Here is a 13,788-nt window from a genome sequence, read left to right on the forward strand (position 1 = left end):
GGAAAGCTCAGCAGTGGCCATAGGACTGGAAAAGGTCAGTTTTCATTCTGATCCCAAAGAAAGGCAACACCAAAGAATGTTCAGACTACCACACAATTGCACTCATTTCACATGCTAGCAAGGTAATGCTCAAAATTCTTCAAGCCAGGCTTCAACAATATGTGAACCTTGGATTTCCAGATATTTAGCTGATTTTAGAAAAGGCAGAGGAACCAGAGATCAAATTGCCAACATCCATTGGATCATCGAAAAAGCAAGAGAATTCCAGGAAAACATCTACTTCTGCTTTATTGACTATGCCAACGCCTTTGACTGTGTGGATCACAACAAACTCTGGAAAATTCTTAAATAGTTGGGAATGCCAGAACGCCTGACCTGCTTCCTGCGAAATCTGTATGAGGTCAGGAAGCAATAGTTAGAACTGGACATGGAACAACAAACTGGTTCCAAATAGGGAAAGGAGTACATTGAACTGTGGTGTTGGAGAAGACTCTTGAGTCCCTTGGACTGCAAGGAGATCCAACCAGTCCATCCTTAAGGAAATCAGTCCTGGGTGTTCATTGGAAGGACTGATGTTGAAACTGAAACTCCAATATTTTGGCTACCTGATGCAAAGAGCTGACTCATTTGAAAAGACCCTGATGTTGGGAAGAATTGAAGGCAGGAGGACAAGGGGACAGCAGAGGATGAGATGTTTAGATGGCATCACCGACTCAATGGACATGAGTTTAGGTAAACTCTGGGAGTTGGTGTTGGACAGGGAGGCCTGGAGTGCTGTGGTTCATGGGGTCACAAAGAGTCGGACACGACTGAGTGACTGAACTGAACTGAACTGAACTGAATGCTGTATATTTTCACTCTGCTTATTTAACTTATATGCAGAGTACATCATGAGAAATGCTGGACTCGATGAAGCTCAAGCTGGAATCAAGATCTCCAGGAGAAATATCAATATCCTCAGATATGCAGATGACAGCACCCTTATGGCAGAAAGTGAAGAAGACCTAAAGAGCCTCTTGATGAAAGTGAAAGAGGAGAGTGAAAAACTTGGCTTAAAACTCAACATTCAGAAAACTCAAATCATGGCATCTGGTCCCATCACTTCATGGCAAATAGAAGGGGAAACAGTGGAAATAATGACAGACTTTATTTTGGGGGCTTCAAAATCAATGCAGATGATGACTGCAGCCATGAATTTGAAAGACACTTGCTCCTTGGAAGAAAAATTATGACCAACCTATACAGCATATTAAAAAGCAAGGACATTACTTTGCCAACACTTGCCACCAATTCTCCTCCTCCATCTAGTCAAAGCTATGGTTTTTCCAGTAGTCATGTATGGATGTGAGAATTGGACCATAAAGAAAGCTGAACACCAAAGAATCGATGCTTTTGAATTGTGTTGTTGGAGAAGATTCTTGAGAGTCCCTTGAATTGCAAGGAGATCCAACCAGCCAATCTTCAAGGACATCAGTCCTGAATATTCATTGGAAGGACTGATGCTGAAGCTGAAATTCCAATACTTTGGCCACCTGATGCAGAGGACTGATTCATTTGAGAAAACCCTGATGCTGGGAAATATGGAAGTTGGGTGGAGAAGGGGATGACAGGGGATGAGATGATTGGATGTCATCACCAACTCAATGGACATGCGTTTCAGTAAACCCTGGGAGTTGGTGATGGACAGGGAGGCCTCGCATACTGCATTCCAAGGGGTGGCAAAGAGTCAGACACGACTAAGCAACAGAACTGAACTGAACTGAACTGAATCCACTCCAGTGTTCTTGCCTGGAGAATCCATGGACAGAGGAGCCTGGCAGCCTATAGTCCATAAATCACAAAGTGTCAGGCATGACTGAATATCTGATTATGCACGCACAGTATTTGGGATATCTCAATCTGCTTCTGCTTGTAGTACATGACAGGTTCAGAGGCTTCTTTGTAGGCTGTTGTGCTACATTTCTGTCTTTTGCTTCAAGATGTTATAATATCTTTTTTTTTTTTTTTGGACTTCAGATTTTAATTCAAACTAACCCACTGATTTATGATTAGAATTTAAAATATCGTAAGCTTTCTGCTAAATTATGGACTTCCTTGGTGGCTCAGATGGTAAAGCATCTGTCTACAATGCAGGAGACCTGGGTTCGATGCCTGGGTCTGGAGGATTCCCTGGAGAAGGAAATGACAACCCACTCCAGTACTCTTGCCTAGAAAATCCCATGGACAAAAGGAGCCTGGTGCAAGCTACTGTCCATGGAGTCACAAATTATACTTTGTTGTTTTTCAGTTAGTAAATCATATCTGAATTTTGTGACCCCATGGACTTCAGCATGCCAGTGTTCCCTGTTTTTCACTATCTCCCGGAGTTTGCTCAGACTCATGTCCATTGAATCAGTGATGTCATCCAACCATCTCATCCTCTGTCACCCTCTTCTACTCCTCCCCTAAATTTTCCCCAACATCAGGGTCTTTTCCAATGAGTTGCATCTTTTCCAGTGAGTTGGCTCTTTCCATCAGGTGGTAAAATTATTAGAGCTTCAGCTTCACCATCAGTCCTTCCAATGAATATTCAGTGTTAATTTCCCTTAGTATTGACTATTTGATCTCCTTGCTGTCAAAGGGATTCTCAAGAGTCTTCTGCAGAAGCATAATTTAAAAGCATCAATTCTTTTGCGCTCACCCTTCTTTGTGGTCCAACTCCCACATCTCAAAGGACTACTGGAAAAAACATAGCTTTGACTATGCAGAACTTTGTTGGCAAAGTGATGTGTCTGCTTTTTAATTTGCTTGCTGTCTAAGTTTGTCATAGTTGGGCTTCCCTGGTGACTCAGGTGATTAAGAATCCATCTACAATGCAAGAAACCTGGGTTCGACCCCTGGGTTGGGAAGATCCCTAGGAGAAGGGAACTGCTACACTCTAGAATTCTGGCCTGGAGAATTCTATGAACAGAGGAGCCTGGCAGGCTACAGTTCATGGGGTTGCAAAGAGTCGGACAGGATTGAGCAACTTGCACTTCACTTTCTTCCAAGGAGCAAGTGTCTTTTAATTTTGTGACTGCAGTCACCATCCACAGTGATTTTGGAGCCCAAGAAAATAAAATCTGTCACTGTTTCTATTTTTTCTCTATCTATTTGCCATGAAGTGATGGGACTGGATTTCCTGATCTTAGTTTTTTGAATGTTGAGTTTTAAGCCAGCTTTTCACTCTCTTCTTTCACCCTCATCAAGTGGCTCTTTAATTCCTCTTTGCCTCCTGCCATTAGAGTGGTATCATCTGTATTATATTTGAGGTTGTTCATATTTCTGCTGGCAATCTTGATTCCAGCTTTTGATTCATCCAGCCTGACATTTCACATGATGCGTTGTGCATATAAGCTAAATTAACAGGGTGACAGTACATAGTCTTGACATACTCCTTTCCCAATTTTAAACAGTCTGTTGTCCCATGTCCAGTTCTAACTGTCGCTTCTTGGCCTGCATACAGGTTTCGCAAGAGACAGGTAAGATGGCTTGGTATTCCCATCTCTTTAAGAATTTTCCACAGTTTGTTGTGATCCACATAGTCAAAGGCTTTAACACAGTCAATGAAACAGAAGTAGATGGTTTTTTTTGAAATTCCCTTGTTTTTTCTATGATCCAACAGATGTTGGTAATTTTGATTTCTCATTCCTCTACCTTTTTTGAATCCAACTTGTATATCTGGAAGTTCCTGGTTCACACACTGCTGAAGCCTCACTTGAAGGATTTTGTGCATTACCTTGCTAGCATGTGAAATAAACTCAACTGTGCAGTAGTTTGAACATTCTTTGGCATTGCCCTTATTTGGGTTTGGAATGAAAAGTGACCTTTTCTGGTCCTGTGCCACTGCTGAATTTTCCAAATTTGCTGACAGATTGAGTGTCATATTATACATTATTTCAGTAGTCAAAAGCCACACCTGTAATTATTTTTGTGATAGTTAATCTATTCATTGAGATGACAAACAAGGCATTCTGTGAAAATACTAATACCTTAAATTTTTGGTTTTGTTTTTGTAATGTTGAGATCCTTTTATATAGAAGAGAGGTTCTAAGAGTCACATCTTAAAGACTTTCAAGGCAAGAATCAAGAAAATAACTCTGTCCTTCAAACTCCTGGGGACCCAAGAATTCTTTCATTTGGTTGTGGGGTGAGAGAGTAATTGTGAGGTTTTAAATAGAAAAAGGTTGGGGGGTACATTTATGCAGCATTCTTAGTAGCACAATTTTCCCTAAATATATATATATATATATATATATATATATATATATATATATATATATTATAAATGTCTAGACTCTTTACATGCAACTGGAGAGAGTAATGAGTATTTACCATCAGATAGCTGTGTGACCAGTCCTATACTATGGAATCTAAAGGTGCTATTTGAGTCAATATTGAGATTGATGGTGTTTTTAATTTATTTTTCTTGGCATTGAGGCTTTATTTTATGTGATTTTCTAGGATAACTGAAAATTCCTCATCTACACTGTTACATACTTTAATATATACTCTATTTTATCAAATAGTATATATCATAAATGTGGTTATTCCCATAACAATGTATAAATTGTGATATACTTTATTATCTTCTTCCAATTGCAGAGAGAAGCTATCATTTGTTAAGCAAATATACTATATGAAATTATATCATGAACTGTTTCAGGGCCATGCATATACAGTTATAAAAACATACTTTCAAAAGTCTTATTAGATATGTAATACTTGTATTTCTAATTTATAAACAAAACGAGTGAATATTTGAAGATGTTAAGTAACTACTCCAGGGTCACATATCTCCTGATTATCAGAGCTAAGGTTTTCTCTCTTTATTGTCTAGGTCATACGATGTTAAATGACCAAAAAAAAAAAAAATAGGTTTAAAATACATGAATTTTATGTGATTAAATGTGACTTAGCAACTTAGATCTTTTTATTTCCAAAACAAAATTCCTCTGCATTTGCCACAGCATGTACAGGGGTTTTTTGTTTGTTTGTTTGTTTTTAAATTGTTGTTGTTGTTCATTTTCAGATGTGTGAACAGCTATGCAGCAGGAAATTAATTTTAGAACATAACAATGTCAGAGATAGTAGCTGACTGTGCAAGAAATGAAAGATAATGGCACAAAAGTGATGACAATTGCAGGAAAATAATTAAAGGATATTGATTCTCTCCTGTTGCAGAATGTGAGCTCAATTCTAGGGTTGTATGAAAAGTTTACTATGAATTCACAAATGCACAGTTTACTAATTTTTTTTTCCACAATTACTGAAAGAAGGTATGTCCTCATTCCTCTCTTAGAGAATATGTATTTATTAAACAGGAAGGAATAAATGATTGTTTAAGCATGACTCAAATTATTTCTATGAAGATTCCATGTGCTAGTTCTCTTGAAAGGCCAAGTTGAGAAAAAGATCTTACCGGCTTTATATTAAAATAGCAGACAATATATGTTGAAAGCTAAAATTATACTTCATTGACCATGTCAATAAAAGTTTGATTCAAGAAGGTATAGAATTCAATAGTTTCATTTTTGTATATTTCATGTGAGTATTTTTGATATGATATATTCTAGTGTGTCACTTGGACAAGGAATTGGCACCCCACTCCAGTACTCTTGCCTGGAAAATCCCATGGATGGAGGAGCCTGGTAGGCTGCAGTCCATGGGGTCACTAAGACTCAGACACGACTGAGCGACTTCACTTTCACTTTTCACTTGCATGCAATGGAGAAGGAAATGGCAACCCGCTGTAGTACTTTTACCTGGAGAATCCCAGGGACGGGGAAGCCTGGTGAGCTGCCCTCTATGGGGTTGCACAGAGTCGGACACGACTTAAGCGACTTAGCAGCAGCAGCAGTGTGTCACTAGACGTGGGGAACAAAACATGGGAAATAATGATCAATTAAGTTCAATTCAGTCGCTCAGTCATGTCCGACTCTGTGACCCCATGAATCGCAGCATGCCAGGCCTCCCTGTCCATCACCAACTCCCGGAGTTCACTCAGACTCACGTCCATCGAGTCAGTGATGCCATCCAGCCATCTCATCCTCTGTCGTCCCCTGCTCCTCCTGCCCCCAATCCCTCCCAGCATCAGAGTCTTTTCCAATGAGTCAACTCTTCGAATGAGGTGGCCAAAGTAATGGAGTTTCAGTTTCAGCATCATTCCTTCCAAAGAAATCCCAGGGCTGATCTCCTTTAGAATGGACTGGTTGGATCTCCATGCAGTTCAAGGGACTCTCAAGAGTCTTCTCCAACACCACAGTTCAAAAGCATCAATTCTTCGACGCTCAGCCTTCTTCACAGTTGAACTCTCAAATCCATACATGACCACAGGAAAAACCATAGCCTTGACTAGACGGACCTTTCTTGGCAAAGTAATGTCTCTGTTTTTGAATATGCTATCTAGGTTGGTCATAACTTTCCTTCCAAGGAGTAAGCGTCTTTTAATTTCCTGCTGTAGTCACCATCTGCAGTGATTTTGGAGCTCAAAAAATAAAGTCTGACACTGTTTCCACTGTTTCCCCATCTATTTCCCATGAAGTGGTGGGACCGGATGTCATGATCTTCCTTTTCTGAATGTTAGCTTTAAGCCAACTTTTTCACTCTCCACTTTCACTTTCATCAAGAGGCTTTTTAGTTCCTCTTCACTTTCTTCCATAAGGGTGGTGTCATATCTGAGGTTATTGATATTTCTCCCAGCAATCTTGATTCCAGCTTGTGTTTCTTCCAGTCCAGCGTTTCTCATGATGTACTCTGCATAGAAGTTAAATAAGCAGGGTGACAAGATACAGCATTGACGTACTCCTTTTCCTATTTGGAACCAGTCTGTTGCTCCATGGCCAGTTCTAACTGTTGCGTCTTGACCTGCATACAGATTTCTCATGAGGCAGGTCAGGTGGTCTGGTATTCCCATCTCTTTCACAATTTTCCACAGTTTATTGTGAGTCACACAGTCAAAGGCTTTGGCATAGTCAATAAAGCAGAAATAGATATTTTTCTGGAACTCTCTTGCTTTTTCCATGATCCAACGGATGTTGGCAATTTGATTTCTGGTTCCTCTGCCTTTTCTAAAACCAGCTTGAACATCAGGAAGTTCACGGTTCACGTATTGCTGAAGCCTGGCTTGGAGAATTTTGAGCATTGTTTTACTAGTGTGTGAGATGAGTGCAATTGTGTGGTAGTTTGAGCATTCTTTGGCATTGCCTTTCTTTGGGATTGGAATGAAAACTGACCTTTTCCAGTCCTGTGGCCACTGCTGAGTTTTCCAAATTTGCTGGCATATTGAGTGCAGCACTTTCACAGCATCATCTTTCAGGATTTGAAAGAGCTCAACTGGAATTCCATCACCTCCACTAGCTTTGTTCGGAGTGATGCTTTCTAAGGCCCACTTGACTTCACATGCCAGGATGTCTGGCTCCAGGTCACTGATCACATCATCATGATTATCTGGGTCATGAAGCTCTTTTTTGTACAGTTCTTCTGTGTATTCTTGCCACCTCTTCTTAATATCTTCTGCTTCTGTTAAGTCTATACAATTTCTGTCCTTTATTGAGCCCATCTTTGCATGAAATATTCCCTTGGTATCTCTACTTTTCTTGAAGAGATCTCTATTCTTTCCCATTCTGTTGTTTTCTTCTATTTCTTTGCATTGATCGCTGTGGAAGCTTTTCTTATCTCTTCCTGCTATTCTTTGGAATTCGGCATTCAGATGTTTATATCTTTCCTTTTCTCCTTTGCTTTTCGCTTCTCTTCTTTTCACAGCTTTTGTAAGGCCTCCTCAGACAGCCATTTTGCTTTTTTACATTTCTTTTCCATTGGGATAGTCTTGATCCCTGTCTCCTGTACAATGTCACGAACCTCATTCCATAGTTCATCAGGCACTCTATCTATCAGATCTAGGCCCTTAAATCTATTGCTCACTTCCACTGTATAATCATAAGCGATTTGATTTAGGTCATACCTGAATGGTCTAGTGGTTTTCCCCACTTTCTTCAATTTAAGTCTGAATTTGGTAATAAGGAGTTCATGATCTGAGCCACAGTCAGCTCCTGGTCTTGTTTTTTGTTGACTGTATAGAGCTTCTCCATCTTTGGCTGTAAAGAACATAATCAATCTGATTTCGGTGTTGACCATCTGGTGATGTTCATGTGTAGAGTCTTCTCTTGTGTTGTTGGAAGAGCAAGTTTGCCATGACCAGTGTATTTTAATGGCAAAACTATTAGCCTTTGCCCTGCTTCATTCTGTATTCCAAGGCCAAATTTGCCTGTTACTCCAGGTGTTTCTTGACTTCCTACTTTTGCATTCCAGTCCCCTATAATGAAAAGGACATCTTTTTTTGGGTGTTAGTTCTAAATGGCCTTGTAGGTCTTCATAGAACCGTTCAACTTCAGCTTCTTCAGTATTCCTGGTTGGGGACTAGACTTGGATTACTGTGATATTGAATGGTTTGCCTTGGAGATGAACAGAGATCATTCTGTCATTTTTGAGATTGCATCCAAGTACTGCATTACAGACTCTTTTATTGACCATGATGGGCACTCCATTTCTTCAGAGGGATTCCTGCCCGCAGTAGTAGATATAATGGTTATCTGAGTTAAATTCACCCATTCCAGTCCATTTCAGTTCGCTGATTCCTAGAATGTCAACATTCACTCTTGCCATCTCTTGTTTGACCACTTCCAATTTGCCTTGATTCATGGACCTGACATTCCAGGTTCCTATGCAATATTGCTCTTTATAGCATCAGACCTTGCTTCTATCACCATTCACATCCACAGCTGGGTATTCTTTTTGCTTTCGTTCCATCCCTTCATTTCTTCTGGAGTTATTTCTCCACTGATCTCCAGTAGCATATTGGGCACCTACTGACCTGGGGAGTTCCCCTTTCAGTATCCATCATTTTGCCTTTTCATACTGTTTATGGGGTTCTCAAGGCAAGAACACTGAAGTGGTTTGTCTTTCCCTTCCCCAGTGGACCACATTCTGTCAGTATTCTTCAATTAAAAATGTAAATGAACATATAGCTAATTTTTTTAATATATGATTAATTGTTAACTGCTAAGTCACTTCAGTTGTGTCCGAGTCTGTGTGGCCCTACAGAAGGCAGCCCACCAGGCTCCCCCGTCCTTGGGATTCTCCAGGCAAGAACACTGGAGTGGGTTGCCATTTCCTTCCTCATGCATGAAAGTGAAAAGTGAAAGTGAAGTCGCTCAGTCGTGTCTGACTCTTAACGACCCCATGTATGCGGCCCACCATGCTCCTCCATCCACGGAATTTTCCAGGCAAGAGTACTGGAGTGGGGTGCCATTGCCTTCTCCATATGATTAATTAGGGGAGAGATAAATTAGAAATTTGGAATTAACAGATACACACTATACTATGTAGAAAATATATGTATTAAACTGACAAACAACAAGGACCTACTGTATAGCCCAAGGAGCTATAATTCAATATCTTATCATAACCTATAATGGAAAAGCCTAAATGCATTCCATTAAGTCAGAAAAAGAAAAAAAGAAGTGTTACTGAGAGCTCATTCATAGAAAGTTTGAAAAGCTAAGAGTGTCAGTTAGCATTGAATCTGCCACTACACCAGGCATCTCAAGCACTTATGGAAAGGGACTATCACTCTAGCAATCTGTCTAGCTGTGCAGTTGAACTCTATACTCTATACTTGCTGTAGATAACAGAACCCTGCTGAAAGTATTTCCAAGTACTTAAAGTGAACTATTCTATTCAAAAGATATAAGCAGAATGTCCTACAGTGTCTTGCAAATCAAAATAAAATGGGATCTCTTCAACTTAAGGCTTTAGGTGACACTCTAGATATTTGAGCTTGTGGCCTATCCTCTAAAACTTTGACAAAAATAAACTCTTAATTTTGCATAGGATCGGGATGAAGCAATACATATCAGGAAATGAAGATTATTTTTCAAAAGGGTTATCATCCGAGCAATGGATATAATGCCTGTTCAGTTTTAAAATGGTAATGATGATAGGCGGTAGTAGATAGTAATGATAAACTTTGCTAATGTCCAAATATTCTAAATAAATAATGTAGGAGTATCTATCTAATAGTGATAGCGAAGCAAAAAAAGACATATTTAAAGATTTTGACTACAATATAAATTGATAAACATAAATTACCAATATTTGTAATTCTTTCTTTAAACCTTGATTTAAGTCAGGTAGAAAGACAGAGATCTCTAATGGTCATGTATTATATTATAGCAGGCAATACTTTTTGGTGAAAGGAAAGCATATGTTGGAAAATCTAGGATTATATTCTGACAGATGAGTAACTTGGGGATGTATTCTATATTTATCTTTACATATATTCCAAAATCATTTACTAATTGCCTGCTCTGTTCCAAGTGTTTAATTGTGAAGGATGATAGTCATGCTGTATCAGTTCAGTTCAGTTCAGTCACAGTCATGTCCGACTCTTTGCGACCCCATGAATCGCAGCACGCCAGGCCTCCCTGTCCGTTACCAACTCCCAGAGTTCACCCAAACTCATGTGCATCAAGTCGGTGATGCCATCCAGCCATCTCATCCTCTGTTGTCCCCTTCTTCTCCTGCCCCTAATCCCTCCCAGCATCAGAGTCTTTTCCAATGAGTCAACTCTAGTGTAGGTTAAATAAAAGACATTTATAGCAATTTTCAATTGAGGAGTTTCTTGAAACATGTTTTTATTATGTTTTGAATTCAGTTTATACACTAATCAAATATTTATCTTTTTAAGTGATGTAAGATACAAAGTAAAATAAGTCATATTAACCAAATGATTATGTGCTTTAAATATCTAGAAAAATATTTCAAGTATTATTTGTATATTTGTATGTCTCAAGAAAACTCAAGAAAATATTACTAAATTATTAGCACAAACATATTTCATGTATTTAACAAATTATGCCTTATTTTTCACTCCCTTATGGTTGCTATTGGCCACTGAATAGAATTTGAAGAAAAGTCAATTAAATAGTTGCATATTAGGCAATATAATGTGAATTCTATCATTTCAAACACTGACATTTAGGTATATTTATTTTTATGGAAACACTTTCCTCTCCATTCCTCCTGCTCTTCGTTTATTCTCTGTCTTTCTCTCTCTCTCTGGCATAATAATCCCTCACAATACATGATACCCATTCTAATGTTTACTAACCTGTGACTATCTCACCTGACAAACAAGGTGAAATGTATGTGCAGATATGATTAAACATATTGAGATGAGGAGATCATTCTCCTTTACTCAAGTAAAGCAGGTCAAATCATATGAGACATTAAAGCTGGGACACTTTGCTCACTGAGGTCAGAGACAGAGAGATGTGGTGAATGAAGAGTCAGAAAGATGCAACTTTGCTGACTTTGAAAATTGAGTAAGAGCACCAAGAGTCAAAGGAATGCGTGAGGTGTCTAGAAGCTCCTCCTTTGTCCCCAGAAAGGAACACAAGTCTGAAAATGCCTTGATGTTAGACCAGTTAAAACCACATCAGACCTTAAGACCTCCAAAACCATAAGTTAATACATTTGTGGTTTTAAGTCACTAAACTGAGGTAATTTGATATAGAAACAATAGAAAACTAATGCATTGTTTCTCTCTTTATTTCATTAAAAAATCGTGCGACACAGTATGTAGCTCTTATTTGGGAGATAGTACATAAGTCTGGAGATATTATTATTGATATATTTAATAATTGAGGTAAAAGAAAAAAAATACTTGTTTACTTTAAGAGAATTTTAGTATTTGTTTCATAACACATTGGATCTATAAGAAAATAAAAATTTTACTTTGACTCAGTAAAGGTGCTATTGTTTATTCTCTAGGTCCATGTCCAATTCCATGGACTGCAGCCCGCCAGGCTCTTCTGTCCGTAGGATTTCCCAGGCAAGAACATTGAATGGGTTGCCATTTCCTTAGAGGAAATGGCATGTTCCCAGACTAGGGATTGAACTGGTGTTCTTTGTATTGCAGGCGATTCTTTCCCCACCACTCACCCACTGGGGAAGCCCAGTAAAAATGACTGTGTTCAAGTAACTCGCTCTGATATAGTGTTGCAGATCTGATCTAAAACATGCAAATGTCTTCTATTCAGGAATGTTTACACTGTTTATATGGCATTGTTTCTCATTTAAGAGACTACTGTGCCAGAAATGACTTCATCAAAATATTGTTTCGGTGAAATAAGAGCTACTATTACAAATAAATTCTGTGGAGAAAAAAGGGGGCATGGAGAAATGATTTAATCAATCATCTTATAAGTTGAGACAATAACTTAGTATTAGGTAATTCGTCATAATTGTGAAAGTCATTAGATGTTACAGAGAAGTACATGCAATTAAATGGAATTTTTTGGCATATCCTGACTCCAGTTTAATTTCCCCACTGTTTCTCCTCTCATGAATTATTCGTATTTTCTTTATAATACATGTAACTTTTATTATTACAATAATTTATTATTTTAAAAGTTTGTATAATGTGTATTTTGAAATATATAGGTTTATTAATTTAAAATGCTTAATATGATGATATTGAGGTGTAGACATTTTAGATTTTTTTGAGATTATACACATATATACCTGTAAGAATCCATAACAGATGCCCCTTGAAGGAATTTTATATATCAAATTAATTTTGCAAAAATATATCATATAAATTTTAACTAAAGTAGAAATAAGGATTTCTAATTTTAGATGATTAATCTTGACTATTCAAAGCATTTTAGAGAAATTGGAATTCTCTTTCATCTTATTTGCCTTTTCCATTACTTTGCTTCTTGTGATCAAGGATAATAATTTACTTCTTCAGGACAGGGTTTAACCCCTAGGCCAGGAAGATCCCCTGGAGGAGGCCATGGCAACCCACTCCAGTACTCTTGCCTAGAGAATCCCATGGACAGAGGAGCCTCACGGGCTACAGTCCATAGGGTCGCACAGAGTCAGACATGCTTAGTGACTAAACAACATATATATATGCCATATATTTGTGTTTTTAGAGCTATATCCTATAGTATTAATATATAAAGGAAAGATATTGGGTATATAAATCCATATCTTTAGCTATCTCTAGCTATCCAGACAGAGAAGGCAATGGCACCCCACTCCAGTACTCTTGCCTGGCAAATCCCATGGATGGAGGAGCCTGGTAGGCTGCAGTCCATAGGGTCGCACAGAGTCAGACATGCTTAGTGACTAAACAACATATATATATGCCATATATTTGTGTTTTTAGAGCTATATCCTATAGTATTAATATATAAAGGAAAGATATTGGGTATATAAATCCATATCTTTAGCTATCTCTAGCTATCCAGATAGAGAAGGCAATGGCACCCCACTCCAGTACTCTTGCCTGGCAAATCCCATGAATGGAGGAGCCTGGTAGGCTGCAGTCCATGGGGTCGCGAAGAGTTGGACAAGACTGAGCGACTTCACTTTCACTTTTCACTTTCATGCATTGAAGAAGGAAATGGCAACCCACTCCAGTGTTCTTGCCTGGAGAATCCCAGGGACGGGTGGGCTGCAGTCTATCGGGTCACACAGAGTCGGACACATCTGAAGTGACTTAGCAGCAGCAGCAGCAGCAGCTATCCAGAGAACCACTTCTTTTGTGCACCTTCAAATGTACCTGCATATGAATACACTTAACTTCTTTGACCACCTTTAATCAGACTTTAATCAAGCCACAGACTTTGAGAGATAGTGAAGGACAGGGAAGCATAGCTTGCTGCCGTCCATGGGGTCTCAAAGATTCAGACATGACTT

Source organism: Bubalus bubalis, chromosome 13 (genome assembly GCF_019923935.1).
Source record: "Bubalus bubalis isolate 160015118507 breed Murrah chromosome 13, NDDB_SH_1, whole genome shotgun sequence".
In the NCBI taxonomy this organism is placed as follows: domain Eukaryota; kingdom Metazoa; phylum Chordata; class Mammalia; order Artiodactyla; family Bovidae; genus Bubalus; species Bubalus bubalis.